Consider the following 14,056-nt stretch of genomic DNA (forward strand, 5'->3'; position numbering starts at 1 on the left):
GCTACTGTACTGAGCGAGGCCGGACACGTCTGGTTGAAATGTGGCCGGAAGTATGCAAATCGAAAATTTATGCTCACATGACCTCCCAGTCCAGGCGCTTTCACCTGGGAATCCTCACAGCGCGCAGTGAGCACACTGATGTTTCACAAGTCTGCAGTCACATAGAGTGGCTGCAGATTTGTACCCTAATGCTGGACAGCCCCTTTAAGTCTTTTTGCTGAGTTTTTCGTAGCGGAAACTCAAATGCTGTGGATTTGGAAGAGAAATGAATTGAAGTTGAGTTTTCCAAGAGTTTTTAGGAGGATTTTGGAGAGTTTCTGCTCCAAAAACTACTGAAAAAAAACTGAATGTGAACATGCACTTAAAGGGAAAAATGTCTGCATGTGCTAACACCTTTTTCCAGAAGTCGACTAGACAATGAATGGAACAGTGGTGTGCATTTGCCATTGCTCCATTGAAATAGGGTCCTTGAGGGTCTCCTTCTTCAGTGTGTCACCTGCTGATAGGCAATGATTTGCTAAAATAGGAAGAGCTCTTTAGGCCACATTCACACGTTCAGTATTTGGTGAGTTTTTTACCTCAGTATTTGTAAGCCAAAATCAGGAGGGGAACAATCAGAGGAAAAGTATAATAGAAACACATCACCACTTCTGTATTTTTCACCCACTCCTGGTTTCGGCTTACAAATACTGAGGTAAAATACTGACTGAGGCACTTTTAGGCAATTGAGTATTAGGGAAGAGTCAGACAGCCAGATTACTCTGACGAGGATCGCAACGCAATGCTTGGACTGGCTGTCGGCCATTGACAGTTTCATATATTTCTAGGTAGCTATCAATCTTGGGTCGGTAGAACGGACGACCAGTCCAAGCATTGCGCTGTGATCCTCGTCCGAGTTTGCGGCCGTCTGACTCTTCCCTTGTAGAGATTACAATTTAGTACAATGCACATGGTGCCTCCTTTCTGCTCACACTGTATCTTGCGATATTCTCTGCTTGGCTATATTTACAAGGAACCTTTATAGGGGAACTCTATGTCTGACATTGGTTATGAAGGTAATTTCTGTCTAAGGCCACGGCTCCACTATCAGTATTCGGTCAGTATTTTTTCTCAGGAGTGGGAGCCAAAACCAGGAGTGGGTGATAAATGCAGAACTGGTGGCTTGTTTCTATTATACCTTTTAGGCTGTGTGCCCACGATGCGTTTTTTTAAGCGTTTCCGCAGTGGCAAAAACGCTGCAGAAACACTTAAAAAACGCTTGGTAGAAGGTCTGCCATGTCCCCCAATGATAATCCGCATGTGCTGTGCACATGCTGCGGAAATTTCAGTGCGGAAAAAAACGCATCATTACCAATTATTTTGCGGAAGCGCTGCATTTTCGCCGCCATTGACTTGCATTGGGACACATCGAATCCGCATCACTGCATCTGTACATGCGGAATCCATGCGTTTCAATGTGCGAATGGTACCCGGGTGTGGAGGACAGGAGACTCTCCTCCGGACCCGGGTACCATAGAACCTGTGAAAAAAAGAATAAAATAAAAAATAAATATTATATTTACCTTCTGATGGCCCCCGGTGTGCTTGTCTTCACTTGCCGGCAGATCGCGGTGGACTGAAGGACCTGTGCTGACGTCATTTAGTCATGTGACGGCAGGTCCTTCAGTGTACCGCGAGCTGACGGCAGCCAGGACAGAGCGAAGCAAGACTCCGGGGGCCATCAGAAGGTAAGTATAGATTTATTTTTTATTTTTTACCATTCTCTCGGTCACACTATATATATCCATGCTGTTTGCATGGATTTATATAGTGTGACCAAGTTGTCAAGCACTTTCCAAGTGATGCTAAAATCATTTGGAAAGCGCTTGTCAACCCGCATGCAGAAATGCATGTGAAGAACACTTCACATCCGCTTGTCCCTGGCAGGAAAAAAGCATGTGCAATCCGCATGTACAATCTGCATGTACAATCCGCATGTACAATCCGCATGTACAATCCGCATGCGTTTTTTCTGCCAGGGGAGATGCAGAAACTCAGGAAAAAATCAGGAGCATTTCTGCATCGTGGGCACATAGCCTTTCTCTGATTGTTCCTCACCTGGTTTTGGCTCCCACTCCTGAGAAAAAATACTGACCGAATACTGATCAAACACTGATAGTTGGGCCGTGGCCTAACACTTTTTATAAGAGCATAACCCGCTTTTGCTACGTCTTCATAGGAGCACTCTCTATATGACTGTTTTTATGGGAACTCTCTGTCTGCCACTGTTTATAGGGGCACTCTCTAGATGGCTCTTTTTATGGGTAAACTCTCTAGTTCCTTTTTCTATTTATTTATAGGGAAGCTCTGAACATGGCTGTGTTTATGGAAGTACTCTCACCTGACACTGTTTATAGGGTACTCTCTATATGGCTTGGTTTGTGGGTCCACCCTCTGGTTGCTTTTTCTATTTATTTATTTATAGGGAAGCTCTGAAAATACTTTAAACCTGACACTGTTGATGGAGGCACTCTGTCTGACACTGTTGATGGAGGCACTCTCTGTCTCACACTGTTTATAGGGGTACTCTCTATATGTCTCTGTTTATGGGTACACTCGCTATAGTTGCTTTTTCTATGTATTTATAGAGAAGCTCTGGACATGGTTGTGTTTATGGAGGCACTCTCACTTGACACTGTTTATGAAGACACTTTAAACCTGACACTGTTTATAGGGGCACTCTGTCTGACACTGTTTACAGGGGCACTCTCTGTCTGACACTGTTTATAGAGGCCCTCTCAGCCTGTCACTGTTTATAGGGCACTCTCTGTCTGACACTGTTTATAGAGGCACTCTCAGCCTGACACTGTTTACAGGGGCACTCTCAGTCTGACACTGTTTATAGAGGCCCTCTCAGCCTGTCACTGTTTATAGGGCACTCTCAGTCTGACACTGTTTATAGAGGCACTCTCAGCCTGACACTGTTTATAGGGGCACTCTCAGTCTGACACTGTTTATAGGGGCACTCTCAGTCTGACACTGTTTACAGAGGCACTCTCAGTCTGACACTGTTTATAGAGGCACTCTCAGCCTGACACTGTTTATAGGGGCACTCTCTGTCTGACACCATTTATAGAGGCACTCTCAGTCTGACACTGTTTATAGAGGCACTCTCAGTCTGACACTGTTTATAGGCGCACTGTCTGTCTGACACTGTTTATAGGGGCACTCTCTATGTGTCTCAGTTTATGGGTACACTCCCTGTTGGCTTTTTCTATGTATTTATAGGAAAACTCTGAACATGGCTGTGTTTGTGGAGGCAATTTCAACCTGTCACTGTTTATGGGGGTCATGCTATCCTTGCTTTTCCTATGATCCTTCTCTTTACTGCAGTACATAGAGGAAAAAAAAAACAATTAAAGGACTTATTCACAATTAGATAATGACAGTTTCTTAGAAATGAGCTTGGACAATTCTCCTGGAAGGGGTAAACAGGAAGAGCTGGAAATAGCACTTCGGATGCTGCCCTGAGCACTTACGGAAAACAGATCAGTGATTAATGTACAGTGAGTAATACTCATGTGAAAGAGCCCTAGAGCGAGTGACGAGGCCTTCGTGGAAACAATAGGTCCCAAACCAAAGGACTCCTTAAGGGCCTATCTTTTGGGAAGCTGAAGCTCCCGTCTGGAGAGTCACAGATTAATCACGTCTTGCGCTGTACCTGAAGGGTGTACTTTTTACCATATAATGTACAGAAAGACGAGATAAAAAATAAATTTGGGGAGCTGAGGTGATGTGAAAAAAAAACCCCAGTGATTCAACGACATTGATTTTTTTTTCTTTTTTCCATTTTCACTGTATGGGATAAATATGTTTACTGTATATTTCATTAGTTTGGCCTATGGTGAGACCAAATATGTTATTTTTATTTTTTTTCAGATTTTTTTAAATTTACATTTGGAGAAAAGAGAGTGTGGGGGGGATTTTAAGGGAACCTGACAGCTGATACATGCGGTGGGCGTGCTGGGTGGGCACTTTATGGAGTGGGCTCTGGTTCTGACCTCAATCCAGATACTGAGTGCGCACTTCCACCATACATGTACATTGCAAAAGGGTTTATAATCAATTTAGGTAAAGTGAAAGCTGCTCTGTGATTGGTTGCTATGGACGACAAAGACGCTTTATATTTAAGACAGGTTTCGTTAACCTGCCCCGGGGTATTAATTTTAAAAGAATGTTCCTTTGATGGATATATAGCATTTTTATAACTGGGATCTTTACAGACATTTTTCTGAGACACAATTATGAAAGAAAACAATGTGTGGCACATAGCAACCAATCACAGCACAGGTTTCATCTGTCAAGAGGAGGATACAAAATGAAAGCTGCGCTGTGATTGGTTGCTATGAGCAACAAAGACAAGGTGCTCCATTTTATGTGTTTTTGATTATATTGTGGATGGAAGTGCTGTTCTTTTCAAACTTCACAGGCCAGACATTGTCCTCTGTACTGCGAAGGGCATCTCATACCAAAAGGGATCCTCTTTTTCCCTCAGTAAACTGCTTAAAGGGGTTGTCTCATAAATAACGTTTTATCACCTTTCGACAATATAGAGGATAAATGTATGATTCCTAGGTGTCCGAATGCTGACACCTCCATTTATTCTGAGAATGAGGAGCCCAAAGCTAGCCCTGTATGAGTGAATATGTACTGAGCATGTGCGACCACTGCTCCTATAGACATGAGTGGTCGCACATGCTCAGTACCGCTCCATTCACACAGGACTTTTGGACCTCTGTTATCGTGATTGGTGGGTAATCGGGCCGACGGCTGTGTTATATGTTGTTATATGAGATTGATGTTAAAATCATGTCCTGATCTGTTTTTTTCTTTCTCCCTCAGGTCATTGAGTGACAGTTAGAAAAATGGAGCCAAATGGATGTACGCTACCACCACCACTGCCTTTCATGACTCCTGTGTGAACTGGGTCCTGAACTGAAGACGTGGCCCTGGCTTTTCTTTATTATAAGCATTCTATAGAATTAGGGACTGATTCATTTTCTGTTTTTCCAAAGTCACTTTTCTTTTTTAATGTTTTTTGGTATTTGTTGAGATTTCCTTGTGCAAAATTCTTCAAAATGGCGCAGGTGGTTGATGAATATTGAGCAAAATCAAAAATTATCTCGTTAGGGCTTTGATTTCTTTGCGAATTATTCTGCGAAAATTTTACAAAATTTGCACAAATTTTTTTTACATACAATAAAAAAATGAATCACTCTGAAAGGAAGGGTGGGTGAGTGGGTGGGTCTGGAGTACAGTTGAGATTTTCTTAAAAGTCTCAACTGATGAATCAGTTGAAAATATCTGGAAACCCCAAAACTATGCACACAATGACAAACATAAAAAAGAAAACAAACCCCAGGCGAAGAAATAACATAGACTTTTAAAAAGGTGCAAATGAAAAGAAGAATGAGGTGCAAATGTATCACCGATACCTGATGCCATCCCTGAAGGAAGTTTTTCTGTAGGAATGCATATCCTAATCCTAATCATGGTTACTCTGATATTTTCTGCACACGGTGTATGATTAGCTTATACTTATACACATGATGATTTCCTTTCGATAAGATTGTCTAAAACAATTGCACGTGCACTTTTTCCTTATATGTATCGGACATCTATGCCTATCTGTAGAATCCATATCACATTTATTTTATTACAGTTCAGGTCATGTACACGATTAGCATTATTATTGTATCTTTATTATTGCATAGTTTTTGCACTTGCACTTTATTGATTATTTCTTTCGATCATATCACAAGATGCATTGGTTGCCCATTTTTTTTTGTAGGCTACAGAATTGTAATTTTCTGGGAAACAACCGCATAATAACCCCACATGTAAAGCGCCATGGAATAAATGGCGCTATAACAATAAATAATAATAATAATAAACAGATGGAACAGGTATCATGTCGACTAGACAGTAAATATAATGGGGTCCCCGCTAATTAATTCCATTTATTAACTGGTGTTAAGAGCTCGTTCAGACGATTTTCGGCCCGAGTGTGATCAACGGATTCCACTCGGACCAATGTTATTCTATGGGGCCGTGCACATGTCCGATTTTTTTCCTCAAACCGAGTCTGTCCGAGGAAAACAATCGCAGTATGAACTGTGAGAAGGTCACTGGTAAAATACTGGAGGGGAGATACAGGTGCTTCTCACAAAATTAGAATATCATCAAAAAGTTAATTTATTTCAGTTCTTCAAAACAAAAAGTGAAACTCATATATTATATAGAGTCATTACAAACAGAGTGATCTATTTCACGTGTTTATTTCTGTTAATGTTGATGATTATGGCTTACAGCCAATGAAAACACAAAAGTCATTATCTCAGTAAATTAGAATACTTTATAACAACAGCTTGAAAAATTATTTTAGAATCTGAAATGTCCTGCTGAAATGTATGATCAGTAAATGCCCTCAATACTTGGTCCGGGCTCCTTTTGCATCAATTACTGCATCAATGCGGCGTGGCATGGAGGCGATCAGCCTGTGGCACTGCTGAGGTGTTATGGAAGCCCAGGTTGCTTTGATAGCAGCCTTCAGCTCGTCTGCATTGTTGGGTCTGGGGTCTCTCATCTTCCTCTTGAGAATACCCCATAGATTCTCTATAATAGATTCTCTATGGGGTTAAGGTCAGGCGAGTTTGCTGCCAATCAAGCACAGTGATACTGTTGTGTGTAAACCAGGTATTGGTACTTTTGGCAGTGTGGACAGGGGCCAAGTCCTGCTGGAGAATGACATTTCCATCTCCATAAAGCTTGTCGGCAGATGGAAGCATGAAGTGCTCTACAATGTCCTGGTAGACGGCTGTGCTCACTTTGGTCTTGATAAAACACAGTGGACCTACACCAGCAGATGACATGGCTCCCCAAACCATCACTGATTGTGGAAACTTCACACTAGACCTCAAGCAGCTTAGATTGTGGCCTCTCCACTCTTTTACTTTCATCTGAAAACAACACCTTGGACCACTGAGAACAGTCCAGGTGTTTTTCTCCTTGCCCAGGTAAGACGCTTCTGGCGTTGTCTATTGGTCATCAGTGGCTTGACACAAGGAATGCGACACTTGTAGCCCATGTCCTGGATACGTCTGTGTGTGGTGGCTCTTGAAGCAATGACTCCAGCAGCAGTCCACTCCTTGTGAATCCCCCCAAAATTTTTGAATGGCCTTCTCTTAACGATCCTTTCAAGGCTGCGGTTATCCCGGTTGCTTGTGCACCTTTTTCTACCACACTTTTTCCTTCCACTCAACTTTCCATTAATATGCTTGGATACAGCACTCGGTGTACAGCCAGCTTCTTTAGCAATGACCTTTTGTGGCTTACCCTCCTTGTGGAGTTTGTCAATGACTGTCATCTGGACATCTGTCAAGTCAGCAGTCTTCCCCATGATTGTGGAGCCTACTGAAATAGACTTAGGGACCTTTTTAAATGCATAGGAAGCCTCTGCAGGTGTTTTTTGTTAATTATTCTAATTTACTGAGATAATGACTTTTGTGTTTTCATTGGCTATAAGCCACAATCATTATCATTAACAGAAATAAACACTTGAAATAGATCACTCTGTTTGTAATGACTCTATATAATGTATGAGTTTCACTTTTTGTATTGAAGAACTGAAATAAATTAACTTTTTGATGATATTCTAATTTTGTGAGAAGCACCTGTATGTGTCACTCAGGATGTTAGCCTCAGTGATATGAAGCTAGAAAAATGCTCCAGCATACTAAGTGCTGAGAGGGGTTAATTGGCCATATTAAGGGCTGGGTTTTTGTGAACAGCTGAAGAGTGGGTGGGTGGCTGTTCACCATATCTCCACCCCAGGGTGTGGTCCAGAAGGTAAATGTGGAGCCTTTGGACTCATTCAGTGTTCAGTGTGTCTGGAGATGAGATCTCCAGAGCTGTGCTCATGTTATAGAGAACTGAATCTTGTTTATGTTCCCCTGAGCAGGCGGATCCCCGTAGCCTCACAGACTGTACTGTGTGCTATTTTGTTTTTTCCCCTTATTCCAGAAGGGCCGTGTTTGTTTACCTAATTTTGGACTAGTTGATGCAGTACAGTTTTAATAAAGCAGTTAGAAATGTAAACAGAAAGTGTTCCTGTGACTACCTCTTTAAGTAGCCAAGTGAGTCGATCTACCACAGCACGATCTGCATCCCATTTTCGGATCGCACTCGGCCATGCAAGTCAATGAGTCCGTGGGGAAAAAAAAAATCAGACTGCATTCGGATAACATCTGAGTGCAGTCCTATTTTCACGGACTGACAGAATGGAGAAGATGGACAATTTTTTTCTCCAGCTCCAAGAAAATAGGATCACACTGAGATCAAACTCTGATCAGAGCGTGATTAGCATAGTCGACCTGATTCTCTCAGATGAGAGAAAATACGTTTGTGTGACCCTAGCCTAAGGCCACAGCCCTACTATCAGTATTTGGTCAGTATTCGGTCAGCATTTTTTCTCAGGAGTGGGAGCCAAAACCAGGTGAGGAACAATCAGAGAAAAGGTATAATAGAAACAAGTCACCAATTCTGCATTTATCACCCACTCCCGCTTTTGGCTCCCAATCCTGAAAAAAAATACTGACCGAATACTGACCAAATACAGATAGAGTGCGTACTAAGAACATCTCGAGCTTTGAAGGACCTGGCCCTAGTTGATTGCTGGGGGTGTTCAGCAACTGTCAGGAGACAACCCTTTTAATTAGTAATGTCCCTCAGATTCAATGCTGATACAGTGGGAAAAACTTTTGTAATCCCACCAAATGATTTGCCCTATATCCATAGAGAAGCCAAAATGTTTTCTGCTCCTCTGAATGGGGTGAAAATCTGCAACAGAAATTTACATCTTGCAGATGTTAAAATCCGCACCACTATTCAATTTCCATGCAGGGAAAAAATCTGATTAGATGTTTTTATTAACAAGTCTAATATTGTAATCTGCTTTGGATTCTTTGTGTGCTTTACCTTAGAAAATATATGTTCAAATACAGTTTTTTATGTGGATTTTGGAGCGAAAAACCTCTGTGAACATACTCTAAATTATGTGGTTTTTGGTGTGGTTTTGTAAGAAAACGTGGTTTTTGATGCTATTCAGTGCGGTTTTTGTCTTGTTTTTTGTGTGTTTTCTTTATTATAATATGGGGTGCAGAAATAGGGTGTTTTTTAACACATATAGTTGGCATAAACCTCTCCAAAAAAATCATTAAAGGCTGCAATCAAGGTACGTTCACACAGAGCTTTTTTTTAACATAGATTTTGAAGTGGATCTGCTTCAAAATCCACATTAAAAACCACTTAAAATGCTCTTTGAATACTCATTGATGTAAATTTTGAAGCAGATTCGCTTCTAGATGCAAATAGAAAAAAAAACTCTGTGTAAATGCATCCCAAAACCAAGACAAAAAAATGTGTTTTATAATGATTTACCAGTGGAAAAGAAGCCAAAGAACTGACATAATGCAGTTTTTACAACACGTTAAAAAAAGAAACAGAAAAATAGTGATGTGTACTATGGGTATGTATGGGTATGCGGCTCTGCTTCAAGATCCCTGTAAAAATAAACTCTGATTGACTGCACCCCAAAACCATAACAACATAATGTGTTTTACCATGATTTACCAAAGAAAAAACTTGTGGAAAATAAAAAAAAACAACATGCACAAAAGATTATTTTCATCGGCATTTTTCAAACTTCACATCAAAGAACTGCATGTGAACAAACCCCAAGGGCACGTACCATTCAGATGAATGAGAAGCCTGTAGGTAGAGGATTGGAACAATGTAAAAAAGAACTTTGTGTGAATATACTCTAAGCCTCGAAGGCTCAGCACTCAGTGCTATCCTATTGCTCCATGTCTCCATACTGAAACTAGCAGTTCTACAACAATGGATGACTTTGGTCACCTCTGCATTCAATGTACGCAGTTTACCCAATGCTATTGGCACATCCAGATGGCAGACATCATAGGCGGAACCCATCCTAGGTGGCACATACCATAGATGGTAGACACCATAGGTGACACATCGAAGGCGGCACACATCACAGATGGCACACACCATAGATGGCACACACCGTAGGTGACACACATCACAGATGGCACACACACCATAGGTGACAGACACCATAGATGGCACACACCATAGATGGCACACACCATAGGTGACACACATCATAGAGGGCACACACCGTAGGTGACACACATCATAGAGGGCACACACCATAGGTGACACACATCATAGATGGCACACACCATAGGTGACACACATCATAGATGGCACACACCATAAGTGACACACATCATAGAGGGCACACACCATAGGTGACACACATCATAGATGGCACACACCGTAGGTGACACACATCATAGATGGCACACACCATAGGTGACACACATCATAGATGGCACACACCATAAGTGACACACATCATAGAGGGCACACACCATAGGTGACACACATCATAGATGGCACACACCATAGGTGACACACATCATAGATGGCACACACCATAGGTGACACACATCATAGATGGCACACTCCATAGGTGACACACATCATAGAGGGCACACACCATAGAGGGCACACACCATAGAGGGCATACACCATAGGTGACAAACATCATGGAGGGCACACACCATAGGTGACACACCATAGAGGGCACACACCATAGGTGACAAACATCATGGAGGGCACACACCATAGAGGGCACACACCATAGGTGACACACATCATAGATGGCATACACCAGGGGTCGACAAAGTTGTTCAGAATCTAGGAGCCAGCCAAAAAATTTAGGAGCCAGAATTTTTTTTGTTGACAAACTGTACATATAGACCCCCTCACACACGGCGTCTCCCCGGGGAGCACGGCCTTTGTATGTACTTACACAGGTAGCGGGAGATGAGAACGGGCCCCCGGCCACAGCGATCCTTCCCCCCAGGGCCGGCTCCAGGTTTTTCTGGGCCCCGGGCGAAAGAGTCTCAGTGGGCCCTTTTAACACATACACGATTCATGATGCACAGATACGGCGGAGAAATAAATATATAAATATATATATATATATATATATTTATTTATTTATTACACATGGCCCAGCCTGCCCCCTCATCCTTCACATACGCAGACATATGCGCGCGCACACACGGTACGCAGACATATGCGCGCGCACACACGGTACGCAGACATATGTACACATACAGACATACACATAGATAAAACAGACAAATATATATACACAGTCATATACACTGACATTCACATACATGCACTCACACAGACCCATTACTAATATTTTTAATATGGGGATTGGGGAAGCCTCACTCACCTGTCCCTGGTTCAGTGTCCTGTCCAGCAGCTCCTCGGGTATGGGGCAGTGCAGGGCCCCCGGCGTGTCACAGACTTCATGGCCCTGGAACATCAGAGGGGCCCACTTGGGGTCGGGTCCGGGCCCCTCCCGCCCATCTGTGCAGGACCTCCGCTCCGACGGTGTTTGATTGCCGGCACTCCCCCAGACATGGCCGCGCGCTGTGCGGCTGTGTCTGCTAGTAATGACGCGGCAGGAGCGACACACAAGCACAATTAAAGGTGCAGTGCCGTCGACCCTGCCGTGTCATTACTAGCAGACACAGCCGGACAGCGCGCGGCCATGTCTGGGGGAAGTGCCGGCAATAAAGCAGCGCCTGCGTCCCTGAACAGGTGCCGAGGAAGCGGCCAGGGCCCCGACAGTGAGTGGGCGGGTGGGTGTGTGGGCCCGGGCCCCGACAGTGAGTGGGCGGCTGGGCCCCTCTGATTTGCCCGGGTACGCCGGGTGCTGACGCCGGCCCTGCTTCCCCCGTAACCCAACTCTCCCTGTCCAGTCCCGGAGCATAAGGGGGGCGGAGCAAAGTGGAGAAGGCGGCCTGAGCGATACTGTCCCTGCTTCCTCCGATTGGATGACTCCGTGCAGGAGGTGGGATTGGATTGAGAGTATTTTTTTTTCTTCTCAACTCAACTCCTCAAGCACCAGGCAACATTTTCTAGGCGCCACTGGCGACCAGGCGCCTGGGTTTGTCGAGCCCTGGCATACACCATAGGTGACACACATCGTAGATGGCATACACCATAGGTGACACACCATAGAGGGCACACACCATAGGTGACACACATCGTAGATGGCATACACCATAGGTGACACACATTGTAGAGGGCACACATCATTTATGACACACGTCATATGTGGCACCATCACAAATGACACACATCATCGGTGGCATGCATCCTAGCGGACACACATCATAGGCGGCATATCATAAATGGCACACATCATAGGCAGCACACAAGATGGCACACGTCATAGTGGCACGTAGTCATCACACAATATCCTCTTCTGCTACTGTTATAATAATGTACACTTCCATATACTCCTCTGGTTGGGTGACCGCAGTCTTACCTCGGAGGTGTGGGGCGCAGCGTGGCTCCTGGCTCCCCTCTGTATAGTCGTGCAGTGAAAGTGCTGTATCCCTGGATGTCGCTGCGATGTTCTGCAGTCGCAGCAGCTTTACACACCAAATGCCAGTGAACCGACCAGTGGGCTGAGAACCTGCGACATGTTACTTCTCTTCTCTTTCATCCGGAGCAGGGAGGGCAGAGACAGTGCTGAAGTTTGTGGTGTGAACGTCACTGCTGGAGGCGTTCACAAGAAAGTAGGAAAATCTCAGGGTTGTCCCATCCTTGTCATAACCTTGCCTGTAGAGCTAAACCACAGCTCAGCCTGCTGAGACTTGCGGTTCTCCAGTCCAGCACTGAAGATTACAACACACATGTAATACAGGAACTGGAGGCGGTGTCTGTCCATCAAAGTTTCAGGGGTTTTCCGGCTTTATGTAAATAAAGATCATTGTAAAAACTTCAGCTCTTCACTGAGACACTTTTGTTTTGCTGTTTTCAAAGTTCATTTTTCATTTGCTTTTGTTACATTGTATCCAGTGCAGTCACGTGACGTAAAAGCCCAAGTCAGCCCTGATCGCTTGTTACAATGTATCACGTCAACGTAATCACAATTACAATATACACAGAGGGATGGGATTGCGGCTCACAGAAAAAAAATCAAATACCCTATTAAAATGTTAATTTAATGGCCTCTGTTTGATGTAAATGGCAGGAAAAGACCCCAAAATTACCTTTACCGAAGAGGCATCCGTCACTTAAAGTCGCTTAGATGTAAAAAAAAAAAAAAAAAAAAAAAAAAAAAAAAAAGGCACATATGTTTGTTTTTGCAGCATACGGATATATAGCAGCCAGGCTAGATCAATAGGACACACTTTTGGCCTCACCGCGCTAATGACCCTCTATAGATATGCAAAATGTGTACAAAAAAAAATGACAAATGTACCCAAAAAATTCTGGGTTCAAGCAACTGAGATCCCAGAAAATTGTATAGACTCCGTGGCAAAACTTGAAGCTCATGGGCCCCAATGCAAAAATCTCCTACAAGGCCCCCAAATGTTGCAGGTTTTTAATAGTCATAGCCGTTTCATATGGGGTAAAATGAGCTAGTTTGGGCACCCTAAGCTCCAGGGCCCGGGTGCAATTGCTTCACCTATCTTAGTTACGCCCCTGTATACAATTGTTGCAAACTCTCAGGCCTGAGAGGAGTCAGCCACTTGGCCACTGCCACACAGCCGAAGCTGGCAGTTCTCCAGGCTTTCCCAGGAATAATTTTCTTAATGGCCTTTGGCTCAATTTTGAATGATGGCGACTTGATGGATAAACGATCTATAGGAAGATTGATCTTGTGCAGCCTAGATAGGTCCACCAGGGTCTTCTCTGCTGATATATTGATAGTTTCAACAGGAGAAAGCAAGGGCTTCTGACCTTCTGGGGAGGGGGCGTGTTCTTTTTTTCCCCCCCTGCATGACGTCTCCTGCTTATGATTGGTCAACGGGAGAAAAAGTACACACCCCCTGAATAAATTACATTTTATTCAGCTCTGCAGCCACTATTCCATGATCTACGATTAAACTGGTGA

The 14,056-nt window shown here is 43.6% G+C and overlaps 1 protein-coding gene across 1 annotated transcript in view; it reads right to left on the reverse strand.

Moving 5' to 3' along the window:
- Positions 1 to 12,890, reverse strand: part of TRAF5 (TNF receptor associated factor 5) — a 73,299-nt gene extending 60,409 nt beyond the window's left edge. Inside the window, exon 1 of the mRNA XM_073671990.1 lies at positions 12,479 to 12,890. The gene's annotated coding sequence lies outside the window, so the exon portion shown is untranslated. The remainder of the gene's footprint in view (positions 1 to 12,478) is intronic.
- Positions 12,891 to 14,056: the final 1,166 nt, after the last annotated feature.

Source organism: Phyllobates terribilis, unplaced genomic scaffold, assembly GCF_046119375.1.
Source record: "Phyllobates terribilis strain yellow unplaced genomic scaffold, ASM4611937v1 Scaffold_3__8_contigs__length_932513732, whole genome shotgun sequence".
NCBI classification, from domain to species: domain Eukaryota; kingdom Metazoa; phylum Chordata; class Amphibia; order Anura; family Dendrobatidae; genus Phyllobates; species Phyllobates terribilis.